We start from the raw sequence: 15,813 nt of genomic DNA, 5'->3' as shown, positions 1-15,813 counted from the left end.
TTTAGAAACTAGCATATTTATGGGAGACTTGAATTAGAAAATGAGCTCCTGCATTGGCTTATTTCCTGATCCATCTAATAACCACATTAGATCTGGAATTTAGAAGCTAGTAGTTTCTTACAATTGTTTATGATAGTGCCAAATTTAGAAAAATCCAATTCACCAGATTGTAAAGTGAAAATAACATTTTGAGAGTCAATATAGATACCTTCCATTGATAAGAACTTTCCTTGAATCCATGCAAGGCATGCACGTAACGCCATGGCTTCCACAATGTGTGAATCCTTATAGCTTGGAAATACTCCTGAGATAACTTGTATATATTGACCTTCCGCATCCTCAAGAACAGCACCGAAGCCTGCTATGCCAAGGGAAGAAAATATAACACCATCACAGAAGCACTGCCACCCTTGGAGATTCGGACTTGCAGTAGCAGGAAACACGAGACGCTGACCGTCAGGATTACCACTGGCTTGAGAACGTGCGTTTCCATTTCGGCAATGCATGTGAAGAACTCGTTCATGAAACCAGGATTGTGTCGTTACTTGCTCAGCTCGAACTAATTAACATATGCAGGTCTTTGTTGCTCCATATGTAGTTATTTCGAGCTTCCCATATCCTCCATGCAATGACCACCGATTTTCAATAACTTGTGAAAATCATTAGCCTCCAAAACCTGCAAAAAGAAATGTTTAAAATTTGTAATGTTAGTGAGCAAGATCACCTCATTCCTTTGCCAAACTTCCTTCACCTTATGACACTGTAAGAAAATTGCGGATTAGCAACGGATTTTAGAAATGGAAAGATTCGTTTCTTGTTAGCAACATATTAGAAACGAAATTGAACCTAAAAATATTTCATGTCTTTAGAGACAGAGTAGAAACCGGTTGGATGCGCATTGGAAACGGAATATTTAGCAACGGTGAGGGTCGGGGGAAAGAAGCGCGCGTAGGAATGGAATTAGGCACGAACTAGAAACGGAAATTATATCCGTTGCTAAGTTTCGCATTCAACTTCCCACCAAACGGATCAACAAGGGATTAGAAACAGATATTAGAAAAAGATATATAATCCCTTTCTAAATTTTGTTCTTAAATATTTATTTCTTAAATATGAAGATATACTTTGCATGTTTAATGATATGGCCGATTTTGACTACCGTTGACATTGGGATCCTTCACTGCAGGGTTGGAATCACCAATATCCTCAAAATTTTGAGTATGAAGAAGATAAGCAGAAGAATTTAGAGGATTTGATTATTGCCCTTACTAAATCTTACATGGAATTTATGAATGAAACTCGCGAGAGTTTTAAGATCCAACAAGCGGTAATAAAGAATTTGGAGGTACAAGCAACATAATTGATAATCATGGCAACTAATGGATATCAAGATGATGAGTGCAAGGTAAATTATGAGGAAACTTCATGAAAAATTGCACATTTAGAAGAAGTAAAGCCTACATGTGAAAAATGCAACTCCTTTGAAGACAGATTAAATCTCACTTTCTTGTTTTTAGACATGATTATTAATGACCATGAAAAAGGTGAAGTACAACTGGAAGGGACATTGGGTGAGAGTTTAAATGAAGACAAACAGTAAGTAATATTAGTGGATGAAGAAATAATTGAGACTGTTGATTTGAGCTCATCAATGATTTTTATACACACACCATCGGAAGATCCTTTCTTTCCAATGATACCAACTTCAATAAATTGTTTTCTCCGTGATCTAAAATAGTTTTTTCCCCAAGTTCATCATTCAAAGCAGGATGTTGTTGATAAGACGAGCATAAATTTTCTTAAACTAGCCAATCTTGAGGGCATGTTCAACCAAGACCCATGTGTGATATTACATGATACATACTATGGGTGAAAGTCGTCATTTGATAAACTTCTCAAAAGTCGAGTTTAAAAGACTTTAAACAAAACGCTAATGGGAGGCAACCCCTTATTTTCTTTCTTTCCCTTTGCAAATTATTTTTATTTGTATTTTTTTCATTTTTTTCCCATCTTTAAACCATTAGTTTCTTTTATTTTGGTGTTTTATACTCATATTGTAGGTCAAGGAAGGATTAAAGAGGTTTCAAAACTGATTAAAAGTGCCAAAGTTAGGCTCTAGCACGGGCAGGGCGTGCTGCCCAGCACCCTTGTGCTATCTCCAAAGAAAAATATGCCCATAGTCAGACTCTAGCACCCCCAGGGCATGCTACCCAGCACCCCCGTGCTACACAGCACCCATGTGTGAAACTCGCGAAAATCATTGTCCTTGTCAGAATTACTTGTTGCAATTTATATTATCAAGTTTAGAATTAGAAAGCATTTGTGAGAGTAAATTATCAAGTTTAGAATTTCCTCACAAAGCTTATTGCAAGATTAGAAAGACTTTGTGAAGAACAATTATTGCATTTAGAACTGCTTCACAAAGCTTAAGCAAGTTTAGAAAAACTCTGTGAAGAACAGCTATTGCAATTAGAACAGCTTCACAAAGCTAATTGCTATTTTAAAAAGATTCTGTGAAAAATAGTTATTGCATTTTGGAATAGCTTCACTAAGCTTTAAGCAAGATTAGAAAACTTATTATAATTCATATTGTGAATTACATTGAATATAGAATGACAGATTAGAACTTGGTATAATCACAATACAGAAATCCAGAGTTCTAATGTTCCACAGAGATAAAGCTTATTCACATTTAGAATCAGAAACTCATTGATAACTTTGCATTTCTGAATAGATTAACAGTTGTGTAAATAGAATATAATCAAGAAGAGCTTCAGAAAATAAAAGAAGATAAACACATAGATTTATGGTGGTTCGGCACTAACTCGCCTACATCCACTCCCCGGGACTCATTTTGAGATCCTCCACTATGTTATCTCTTTTCAAGGATAAAAGACAAACCAACAATACAAGGAAATAGATCAACACCTAGATCTAACCTTTGTCCTACTAGATTTTCAAAAGGTTCTAGTCGACCTCAACCCTTTTTGTTTTTGCAGAGAACAGAAACTCAAATCAAGACATTAGAATCTCACATAAGGAGAAGGTCGCTTGATAACCTATTACACCATAGATTTTCACCTAAGCTATTACACAAAAGTTTTTCAAAAAAAAAAAAAGTCTGTCTACAACAAATTACAGAATCTATATAGATAGAGAGAAATGCAAAATATAAGCATAGGAAGAACATAAAATTGATTTAGAAAATAGATTTAAAGATCAGAACTGTTCTTTAGAAAATGTTGTTAATAAATTTCTTTTCTCTTAAAAATTTTTCTTAAAGCAAAAAAACGAAAAGAAATAGGGGGATTGAATAGGGAGCTTTGAGAGATTTAAATTTTGAACAATGGACTCATACTCTTTTGCAAAACCCGTTCTTTTTAAAAGAGGAAAGAGTTTTTATATGAAAAGATGATAATCTCTTAGAAGTTAATGTTGAGATTTTTTGCTTTAATGAGCAATGAAGTTTTTGACATTTTTAAACTAAAGAGGCAATGCATGGGTTGCAATTAAAAGGGCTGTCAAACCACATTTAATATTCACACATGCAAGGTTTGAAGGTGAAAGGTTTAGTTTAGAAAACAATGTAACTTTTACAGTAGAAACAGCCAGCTATATTAGAAACAGACGACTGTGATGAATCAGAAACTGCTTTTTGCAGAATTTCATTTAATAGCCACCAAAGATATTTTCTCCAAAGATATTTTAGATGGAAAAACGTGAAGAGTAAAGATTTTGGCTATATCCTCTTAATAAATTTATTCAAAAACATTTTAAAACAATTTTGAAAGAGATAAAATAGATTTGTGCTTATAAAATTATTTACTCTCTATCCTACAATAATTTCCTAAGACTTATTATAATACTAACCAATAGAAAATATCTTCATTAATCTTCATGGTCTTCAAATAAAAGTCTTGGGTTGTAGGAACTTCATTTCTTCAATAATTTTCATATTTGAAAAAATCTGCATAAAATAATATTAGCATATACAAGAATATTAAATTTATTTGTTTTGTATAATCATTAAAATCTCAAGATAAAATTGACCCTTAAGCCAACCATCTCCCCCTTTTCGATGATGACAAAAACTAATAAATTTATCAAATATAAAATCATATGCTCCCCCTAGATTTATGCATGTCAACAAAATACAAGTTCTAAACATAACAGATTTATTATGAAGCAGGATTAGAACTTATATAAAACTCCCTCTGGATAAGTACAATATAATATTTGTGGGGATTAGAATATAACACAGAGTTAGAAATTGAAATTAGAATTAAAACTAAGTTCTAAGTCTTAATAATCAGCGCATACATTAGAATTGAAATTAAGTTTTAAGATCTAACAATCAGAGCATACAAAGCATATTTTGTTCACATAGAAACGAAACATTAGAACATAAATATCACATATTAGAACATGATAAGCAAAGAGATTAAGTACTTAAATAAATATACTATGTTCTCCTCTAAGTACTCAAACATAGTGTACTGTGTTCTACCCCTTTTTTGTCATCTAGAAAAGGGTTAGTAAATCAGAGCAAAATAGAAATAGAAAAAAAAAAAAAACAAAGCGAGAAAATTCTAAGCAAACGACAGACACAAATAAAAATAAGAGCAAATAACAGAAAATTGTTCACAAAACAAAATAAAAACATAGTTAGAGAGCAAATTAGAAAGAAATCAAAGAGGTTTAGAATTAGTTATGAGTCTTTTAGAACTCCTGACATTCTGAGCAGGTAAAGTTTCAGTTGGATTATCAGATTGTTTAGAAAAGGGATGCAGAGGAGGTTTTCTCCCATGAACTCTATTTCTCCCAGCAGTATGCTTAATTCTTTTAGGCTTCTTAGAAGTAGGATTGTAGGGCATAACCTTAACTTTTAGAATAGCTTGACTTCTCTCATTGACATTCTTGGTTTCAGTTTCAGACTTCTTTTCCTCTTCATCACTTATTTCTAATTTTTTAGTTTCAGCATCACTGGCATCCTCAACTTCTACTTTTCTCCCTTTCCAATTGACTCAGGTTCCTGTCTTCTACAATTAATGTTTCCTTTTCTGTTCTGTCTTTCTCAGCCTTTTCTTTTTCTAAAGAATCTTCTTTTTCTTTTTCTGAACTTGATTCCATTACTAATTTAAAAAGAAAACTAAGCCAAAAAAAAAAAAAAAGAAAAAAAAAACATACAAAAAAAATACTGTAAGAAAAAATAAATGAAAAAAATAAAATAAAACAAAGAAACAAAATAAGATGAAATAAATAAAAATAACAGAATTAAAAAAAATTGACTGCTTAAAAAAAAAAAGAATCTGATGTAGTTCGAGACATTAGAAATCGGCGACATTAGAAATTCACATCAGAACCTTATATAGGTCTTCTAAATACAAAAACAATTTTCAAAGTAACACAGAATAGAATTTTAAAACATAACATAGAATATATTTTTTAATCTCAAATATAGAAAGCATTTTAGAACATACTCAAAGAAATCTAAAGTTAAGAGTTTAGAACTAACATACCTAGTTCTCTTTTAATCAAGTAGAATTGGCTTTCGTTTAAAGGTTTAGTAAAAATGTCCGCCAATTGCTTTTTTGTAGGAATGAACTCGATCACTATATCACCTTTTTGAACATGATCACGTATGAAGTGACGTCTGAGTTCTATATGCTTGGTTCTAGAGTGCTGGACTGGATTCTTAGATAAGTTGATGGCACTTATGTTATCACATTTGATTGGAACTGTTTCTAATTTTAAACCATAGTCTGCCAATTGTTGTTTGATCCATAGAACTTGTGCAACACAGCTTCAAGCAGCAATATATTTCTACTTCTGCAGTAGAAAGAGCAACATAAGTCTATTTCTTGCTAAACCATGATATAAGGGCGCTAGCCAGAAACTGGTAAGTTCCAAACATGCTTTTTCTATCTTTTCTGCTTCCTGCAAAATCAGAATCATTATACCCAACAAGATCAAATATATCATCTTTAGAATACTACAGACCCAAGTTAAAAGTTTCATAAAGATATCTTAGAATTCTTTTTACAGCAATTAAATGAGATTCTTTGGGACATGATTGAAATCTAGCACATAAACAAACACTAAAGTGAATATCAGGTCTGCTTGGAGTTAGATATAGTAAAGAACCAATCATACTTCTAAACAATTTAATATCCACATCCTTTCCATTTTCATCTTTTTCTAATTTTGAGGATGAACTCATTGGTATACTACATAACTTGGCATTCTCCATTTTGAACCTTTTTAAAAATTTTCGAGTGTACTTACCTTGGTTTATGAAGATTCCATTGATACATTGTTTGATTTGAAGCCCAGAGAAGAAGTTTAATTCTCCCATCATACTCATTTCAAACTCACCCTGCATAATCTTTGAAAATTCCTTACAATGAAGGTCATTAGTAGAACCAAAGATTATGTCATCAACATATTGTGAATACTCAAATTTTGAGGCTTCTAATGTTGCTGGTGGCATGTGAAACTCTTTAAATGGAGGAAAGCACGCCTGCTATAGTGCCGTGCCAATTAATTTGACTTTGCTAAAAAGCCAGTTTTCCCGGCCGCGGTGATGGCCGCCGCCCCTAAGGGCGGCTGTAGCCGCTATCGCCGGCGGCGGCAGCCGCCGACGACAGCGGCTGCAGTCGCCTGTGAATACTCATTTTTTTTGAGGCTCAAAGCGCCTGTTTTCCGAGACTGCAAACAGTCCGGCCGGACCGAAGGCCATTTTGGAAGTTCATCGGAAGTGTGCCAATATGGTACTTGAAATGTCCGAAAAATTACGAGGATCACGGAACTGGTCTCGGAATATTTTTTGGAGGTCTGGAACTCCCGAAAAAGCCTCCGGAACGAAAAAAAAAGAGAAAAAGCGGAAAACGCACACGTGCCCGCCCGCGGGAGTGGGCATACCCGCCCAGGCCAGGCGGGCATGCCCGCCCAGCATGGGCGGGCACACCCGCCCAAGCCAGGCGGGCATGCTCGCCCAGCTTGGGCGGACACGCCCGCCCAGCTTGGGCGGACACGACCGCCCAGCATGGGCGGGCACGCCCGCCCTCGAAGGCGGGCAGGGGCGCCCGGGATCACGTTTTTTCCTATAAAAAATGGCTCTGGGGCTCCGTTTTGAGACACTCAGTCTGTGTTGACGGACGCTCCTTCTCCCTTACGCTCTTTGCGATTCTTTACTGCTTTCTTGCATTTTTTTAATTTTAGTTTTATTTTATTATTGTGATACTTGGTCACCTAAAATTAAATTAATTAAAATTCCCTTAACGAGGAGCTTAACCTGGAGTTAAGAAGTGGCCGTCGATTAAATCAGGTACGTAAACTAAGTTCTGCCTATTTAATTTTAGCACTTCATGCATGCTTCTCTTCTACTCCTAATAACTCTACAATTGCATAAATGCATTTCATGTCATAAACGACCTCAATTAAATAAAATTAGGCTAAATGCCCGGTTAATCAATAATCGTGGTATTAAAGTCTAGATCGACAGTATTGGCTTAAAATACCTAGTTAATTAATAGCTATGGTATGATTGCCTTTATTTCGAACAGCCTGGCTTAAGTCCAATTAATCAATAATTGTGGCTAAAAAGCCTTAATCAATCACGTTTTGGCAATAAATTGCCTACAATTAAATCAACCACATTTTGGCAATAAATTGCCCACGGTTCAATCAATTTTTGGCAAACAAATTGCCTATAAATTAGATTAACCACTTTTTAGCGACAAATCGCTTAAATTGCAATTTTTGGCTAAAAGCCTTCAAATACCAATTTTGGCACAAATGCCTTAATCACTTTGGCGACAAATCGCCTAATCAATTTTTGGCAAACTAATTGCCTAAATCCATCTTTTTGGCTAAAAGCCATAAATCAATCAATTTTTGGCAGTAATAAGCCCAAACATCAATCTTGGCGACAATCGCCCAATCATCACCTTTTGGCAATCAAATTGCCTAAATCACTCTTTTTGGCTAAAAGCCATTAAAATCAACATTTTTGGCATCAAATGCCTAATCAAATCAATCGATCTTTGGCAAAAAGCCTAAACAAAATGCACAAAGCATACACACACTCATGCATAAAGCATACCCATTCAAAGCCCTTCAAAGAAGGCCTATCGAACTACGTTGACTTTGATCTTCCATTCAAACAGAAGTACGTAGGCACGTTCGGGATTTAACCCCGAGTGGCAAGTCGAAATCACTTTAAATTTGTCATTCACCTTGCAAAGCATTCAAGCATTCACTCATGGTTAGTTCATCAGCATGACATAGTCTCGGGATCCATCTCGGGTTCGCAGACTGTGCCTTAAACACTGGGATAATTAATCTAATAATTAGGTTAATTAAAATCGGAGTCACTTAAGGTTTTTTCCTAGTTTACCCTAAAATAATTAAACAAGGTGGCGACTCACACATCACGTGCATTTCTTCCTTAGTCACATGCATTCATATGCATTGATATTTTGGGGAGGGGTTCACAGTTTGGCGACTCTGCTGGGGATTATGTAATCTTTTTGCATAAAGAGGACTACAATTGCTGTGTAAACTAACCAGCCCTTCTTTAGGGTATTATTTTACTATGCTTTGTTTTGCAGGGTACCCTAACATGAATCGGGTATTCTTTCCTTAAGAATACTCAATAAGGAGAATTTGGACCTTATTGAATTCTATTTTAAATTATTTAAATTTGTCGATTTATTTGCACGAATTGAGAATCTTTTTCTCCATTGCATAAAAAATGAATTTCAAATGAATTTCTTCTCCCTCTGTTCAAACTTCTGAGTCTGGATAGCAAGTAGCGCTGATCGGCAGGTCTCTTTGATTATGTCGACGGACAGCCAAAGCGTCCTCCCTGTTACCGCAAACCATCGCTAATCCTTTTGGGGATGGCCCATGAGTATGCGTACCGTTGGACCCACGCGAAACTCTTTGTTTCACATGTGGCTAGGTATATCCATGCTCAAGGTTCAAGGGTCCCTTATAAGCCAATTCTCTATTTGTGTCATAGCCTATAGAACCTATCCTTTAGGACTGTATGCAACCAATTACGAATCATATCATAAATGAAGTATGACGTGATGTTGTGCGCATTCATGACATATCATCTCATTAAAAAGAACATTCCATTTCAAAAGCTGAAAAATCACAATTTGGCCCCTAAGGCCCAAAAATTCCCAATTTGGCCCCCAGAGGCCCAAAAATTCCCAATTTGGCCACAAAGGCCCAAAAGTTCGCATTTTGGCCCTTAAGGCCCAAATTTTTTCTTTGAGAACTTAGGGTCTTTCGAAAAGTCGAGGTGTCCAGCCCTAAGCACTCTACCTTACATATCACATCCCATTGGGTCCTATCCTAGGAGACCTAGCGTACCAACATTACCCTACCTCACACTATCTCATATACCCTATGAAAACACCTTATATAGGATAGTCTAATCATTTTGACTATGTCCTTTCACAGGTATCCCTCCAAAGACCACCTGTACCCGAGATACCAACTGAGCTCTCACCTACAAGTCCAACAACCCCGACTGCACCAATGGCATCACTGTCTGACATCCAAAACCTCATTGAACAATTGGAGGCCAGAATGGAGGCCAGAATGAATGAGGCATTGGCTGCCCAAAGGACTGCCCTAATAGCTGAGCTAGGTGGTGGAAATGGAAATGGGGCTTCAGCTGGGGGAAGTGGACCTGCTACCTCCAATCAGGGTCCTGCTGCTGAACCGACAAACCCTGCCCTTAACCTGGATGACATGCCCTTCAGAACTGCTTCTAAGCTGGAAGCTCAGAAAATGAGAGAGAAGCTGGAATTGTTGGAAAGATCTATCACTGCTCTCAAAACCCACAAGGAAGTGGTGGACATGGACTCTTTGTCCTTGTTCCCCGAAGCAAGATTACCTACAAAATTCAAGATACCTAACATGGACAAGTTTGATGGAACCACTTGTCCCAAAATGCACCTGAAAATGTATGTGGGTGCCCTTAACCCGTTTGGCCTGAACAGCGAGCTCCTTGCTCAGTTGTTTCAGCAATCTTTGACTGGTGCTGCATTAAGATGGTTTGTAAGCTTGGATCGTTCCAAAATGAAGAATTGGGAGGACATATGCAACGCTTTCAACACGCAGTACCATTATAATATCGAAGTGGATGTTACCCGGAGGGAGCTGGAAAGCACTAAACAAAAGAACAATGAGCCCTTCTCCTCGTTCCTTTTGAGGTGGAGAGCCAAAGCTGCTCAAATGATCAACCGACCCTCTGAACAGGAACAAGTTGACATAATAATCAAGAATTTACTGCCTGTCTACCAGTCACAGCTTCAGACACAGTACTTGCCTACGTTCCAATCGCTCGTTGCGACTGCAACTAAGGTGGAAGACTTAATCCAGTTGGGTCAACTCAAAGAAGACTCATACAAGAAGCAAAATCATGCTGGGTCCAGTGAGACAAATGAAATAGCCAGTATAATCCCCACGAATCCTTTACGTGTTGGGAATTTGGGAAGCAATCAACCAAGGAGGCAATATACTGATCTCGGCATGCCAATCCTTTTGGTGTTCCGAGAAGCAGTGAAAGCAAATTTACTGAAGCCTTTACAAGCAAGGCCATTACCAAACCCCCTGCCCCGGAATTTCAAAGCCAATGAATACTGTGAGTACCATCAAGGACATGGGCATAAGACCGAATCATGCTGGACTTTGAAAAACCGTTTACAAGACTTGGTTGACAATGGGTCCATCATCCCCAAGAGCAAGCTGAACATCAACCAATCCCTTGCCTAACCATGGGATTAATGCAAAAAAAATTTGCTGAACAAGAATCGTTCGATCCTTTCGAACTTTTTCTTAGAAATGAATGAAGTTCGTGTCTGAGAAGGTTGAGATCAAGCCTCCAAAAAGAACAAAGGAATTGTTCAAGACCAACAACAACCTGTCTGATCGATTTAAGCATCGAGAGGAACAAAGTCACTACAGTCAATCCAATCCTAGTCCATCACAGTCCGCCTAGAGTCTATCTTTTAGGGTCTAGCTTTTCTTTTCATTTTCATTTCCATTCAAGTTTTTTTTTTTCATTCAATTCAAATTTGTAAATCTAAGTGTCTTTTGTACACAAATTTTGTCTTATCAATAAAAAGGGATCAGTTTACGTTCCAATAATGTTTATACTCTTTCCCTATCCTTTCCTGTGAAAGCACAAAAAAAAAAAAAATCGAAAAAGATAATAAGAAATTGAAAAAATAAAAAAATGATGACAAAAAAAAGATAGTAAAAATTGGCAAAGAAAAATGCATTCATCCTTTCATTTGCTCTGCATCAATCAAAGCTGGGGGCATCCTAAGAAGCACCATCAAAGGGGAAGTTTTGAAGGGTAATCATGGAAAGGATCCAGCAAAGGGTGCACAAGACTTCAAACAGTACCGAGGCAAAGCCGATTGAAGGGGTTAAGGCCAGAGTGGTTTCTCCGAAAACCCAGGAATGGAAGATGCTCCGACAGAGAGGTGTCTGAATTTTGAGCTTAAAAGCGACAAAATAAAGAAGTTATGTTTGGAATTGGGTTGGGTCTGCACGAAGTTGCCATGCTATCCATACACTACTCAAGTCATCTCAGAATCAAGTTGCCTCGAAATTCTTTATGGAGAGGCTGCTTCTAAACAAAGTAAAAGGAAAAAAATGGGTCAGAAGGAACTTCTGCATAAAAGAAAGAAATCAAGGACAAAGCTACAGGAAATCAAGCTCTCCGTTAAATTCAAGCCCATCAAGGGTAAATGACAAATCATTTCAGCCATAAGGACAAAGACCAAGCGGCTGCTCATATTTTAAAAAAAAAAAGAGAGCAAGTTAAAAGAAGCAGTCATTTCCACAAATTGGATGACAACAAACACCTTGAAAAATCAAGCGCCAAGCATGGCACAAGTACAAGTGTCCTTATAAACAAGGACCATTTCTCAAAACAAGGAAAAGGAAGAGTCTCCTCAAAATTCTTTATGGAGAGGAGAACCATTGAGAAAATAAGTTTCAAATTCAGAGAAAGATAAAGTTCAAGAAAAGGAATCAAATTAACCTCAAGAATTCAAACATGGCGAAGCCACAAACTCAAAGCATAAAAGCTTCTTCAACACTCAAGCCACTCAAGTTACCACCACAATCTGGGTATTCAAAACTCTTTGTGATGAATACAAGGCATATTTCAGTCAACCAGTGGTAAAACCACAACAACAACAAAGTCAGATTCGCCTAGGGTCATCACTATCATACGAGCTCGAGTCAATAAGTTGATTCAACATCATCAAAGTCGGGAATGAATCCCGTAAAGACATCCAGTCGGGAAGGAATCTCGCAAAGACATCAAGCCGGGAAGGAATCCTGCGAAGAAATTAAGTCAGAAATGAATTCTGTATTAATATCAAGTCGGGAAGGAATCCCGAAGAAATCAAATCGGAAATGAATTCCACAATCAGCATTAAGGCGAAATTGAATTTTGCCCCAACAGCAAGTCGGAAATAAATTTCGCACCAAAACGGAAAGGAATTCCGCGCTAACATCAAGTCGGAGATGAATTCCGCACCAGCCGAGCACGAAGTTCGCATCCCTGAAGGAACTACGAAAGACCTGATTCTCCCCATCCCCCGAAGAGTTCTTGGAGATACGTAGGCAGCTGCAAAGGCACGGTCACAAACATAAGTCTGCATCATAAAAAGCATTTTCTCTTTGCCAATATATAAAAAAAAATAATAAAAATAATAAAAAAAGAGAAGAAAAGAAAAATAAAAGCTGGAGTTGAAAACCCGAAAGGGCGGCTTCAGGCAAGAATTGAGCCCGCTAGGCTGAAAACCCGAAAGGGCGGTCTAGGCAAAAGTTAGGGCAAAGAGCCTGCTAGAGTCGAAAACCCGAAAGGGCGGCTACTAGGCAAAAGTTAAGGCAAAAAGAAAAAATGTGCTTTCAAAGGTCTTCTCGGGAGTATATAAATCATTTTTTCCAGGAATCACTAAGTTCCTTCGAGTCAAAATTCACTACAAGAAAAATGTGAGTCTCTAAATCGAGTCTCCAATGAGTCTCTAAAATCAAGTCTCCATCACCAGTGGTCATTCCACAACGAGTCACAAAAATCGAGTCATTCTCAAAAGTTCGTTTTGAAAGCGTCACTCTTTGAGTCATTCCTCGAAAAAAGAGAGAGAGGAAAATGTCAATTCAATCCCCGGGGTTTCCAAAACAACCCTAAAAAATGTCAAGCATAATCGTTGAGAGGTAATTCTTTAATACCTCGTCTCCACTCGGACCATCGTTTCTTCGATCCTTTCAGACGAGCGATGTCATCCACATTGTCCGTTTCCTCGAGTCATATAAGTGACTTTGTTCTCTTTGATTCCTCAATCGATTGGATAAGTACAACACCAATGTTTTGAAGTATTCCATGGTCAGCACCATTCTGGGGGCAAGAAGTGATAAGAACCTTCACCATTCTCCCATCACAGAAGTAATCACGGAATTTTTAGTCTTTCATTAAGAAGAAATTCTATTTCAGCTAATAAGGGCATCAACTCTCCCAAGCAGGGGGCAAAATCCTCCAAGTCGGATTCAGGGGCAAGTGTAAAAAAAAAAAACATACACAACCCAGGGTGGAACCCAACCATCGTCAATCTCTCTTACACAAACCCAGGGTAGAACCCGATTAATGGTTAACCTTTTTTTTCTACATAAAACCTAGGGTGAAACCCTAACCAATAGCCAACCTTTCCTTTTCATCCAAAACCAAGCCATTTGATCATTTCGACTTTAGGTGGACCCTTGGTTCTCAAAGGAAAAAAAACAAAAATAAAACAAATCTCTTTTCAAGCCCTCATTAAGAGGCAAAACATCTTTTCAAGCCCTCATTAAGAGGCAAAACATCTTTTCAAGTCCTCTAAGAGGCAAAATCTCTTTTCTAGCCCTCATTAAGAGGCAAAACATCTTTCCAAGTCCTCTAAGAGGCAAAATCTCATTTCAAGCCCTCATTAAGAGGCAAAACATCTTTTCAAGCCCTCATTAAGAGGCAAAACATCTTTTCAACTCCTCTAAGAGGCAAAACATCTTTTTAAGCCCTCATTAAGAGGCAAAATCTCTTTTCAAGCCCTCATTAAGAGGCAAAATCTCTTTTCAAGCCCTCATTAAGAGGCAAAACATCTTTTTAAGCCCTCATTAAGAGGCAAAATCTCTTTCCAAGTCCTCTAAGAGGCAAAATCTCTTTTCAAGCCCTCTTTAAGGGGAAAACCTCTTTTTCAAGTCCTCTAAGAGGCAAAATTTCTTTTTAAGTCCTCAAAGAGGCAAAGACATCTTTAAGTAACAAACATAAATCCATGCATTTGATCATTTCATTTCATAGAAAAAAGCAACGGCAGGGTTTCCTCCTCTGCCCATCCTCAAAATTTGCTCCTTCAGACAGCCACTGGCTTTCATAAATCATTTTTATGATAGCCAGTGGGGGGCAACTGTGAATACTCAAATTTTGAGGCTTCTAATGTTGCTGGTGGCATGTGAAACTCTTTAAATGGAGGAAAGCACGCCTGCTACAGTGCCGTGCCAATTAATTTGACTTTGCTAAAAAGCCAGTTTTCCCGGCCGCGGTGATGGCGGCCGCCCCTAAGGGCGGCGGTAGCCGCTATCGCCGGCGGCGGCAGCCGCCGACGACAGCGGCTGCAGTCGCCTGTGAATACTCATTTTTTTTGAGGCTCAAAGAGCCTGTTTTTCGAGACTGCAAACAGTCCGGCCGGACCGAAGGCCATTTTGGAAGTTCACCGGAAGTGTGCCAATATGGTACTTGAAATGTCCGAAAAATTACGAGGATCACGGAACTGGTCTCGTAATATTTTTTGGAGGTCCGGAACTCCCGGAAAAGCCTCCGGAACGAAAAAAAAGAGAAAAAGGGGAAAACGCACACGTGCCCGCCCGCGGGGGTGGGCATACCCGCCCAGGCCAGGCGGGCACGCCCGCCCAAGCCAGGCGGGCGCCCGCCCAGCTTGGGCGGACACGACCGCCCAGCATGGGCGGGCACGCCCGCCCTCGAAGGCGGGCAGGGGCGCCCGGGATCACGTTTTTTCCTATAAAAAACGGCTCTGGGGCTCCGTTTTGAGACACTCAGTCTGTGTTGACGGACGCTCCTTCTCCCTTACGCTCTTTGCGATTCTTTACTGCTTTCTTGCATTTTTTTTAATTTTAGTTTTATTTTATTATTGTGATACTTGGTCACCTAAAATTAAATTAATTAAAATTCCCTTAACGAGGAGCTTAACCTGGAGTTAAGAAGTGGCCGTCGATTAAATCAGGTACGTAAACTAAGTTCTGCCTATTTAATTTTAGCACTTCATGCATGCTTCTCTTCTACTCCTAATAACTCTACAATTGCATAAATGCATTTCATGTCATAAACGACCTCAATTAAATAAAATTAGGCTAAATGCCCGGTTAATCAATAATCATGGTATTAAAGTCTAGATCGACAGTATTGGCTTAAAATACCTAGTTAATTAATAGCTATGGTATGATTGCCTTTATTTCGAACAGCCTGGCTTAAGTCCAATTAATCAATAATTGTGGCTAAAAAGCCTTAATCAATCACGTTTTGGCAATAAATTGCCTACAATTAAATCAACCACATTTTGGCAATAAATTGCCCACGGTTCAATCAATTTTTGGCAAACAAATTGCCTATAAATTAGATTAACCACTTTTTAGCGACAAATCGCTTAAATTGCAATTTTTGGCTAAAAGCCTTCAAATACCAATTTTGGCACAAATGCCTTAATCACTTTGGCGACAAATCGCCTA

This window comes from Jatropha curcas, chromosome 4 (genome assembly GCF_041381405.1).
Source record: "Jatropha curcas cultivar XTBG-Jc1 chromosome 4, XTBG_Jcur_1.0, whole genome shotgun sequence".
Classification (NCBI taxonomy): domain Eukaryota; kingdom Viridiplantae; phylum Streptophyta; class Magnoliopsida; order Malpighiales; family Euphorbiaceae; genus Jatropha; species Jatropha curcas.
The sequence above is the reverse complement of the archived record's forward strand: the minus strand, read 5'-3'. Positions refer to the sequence as shown.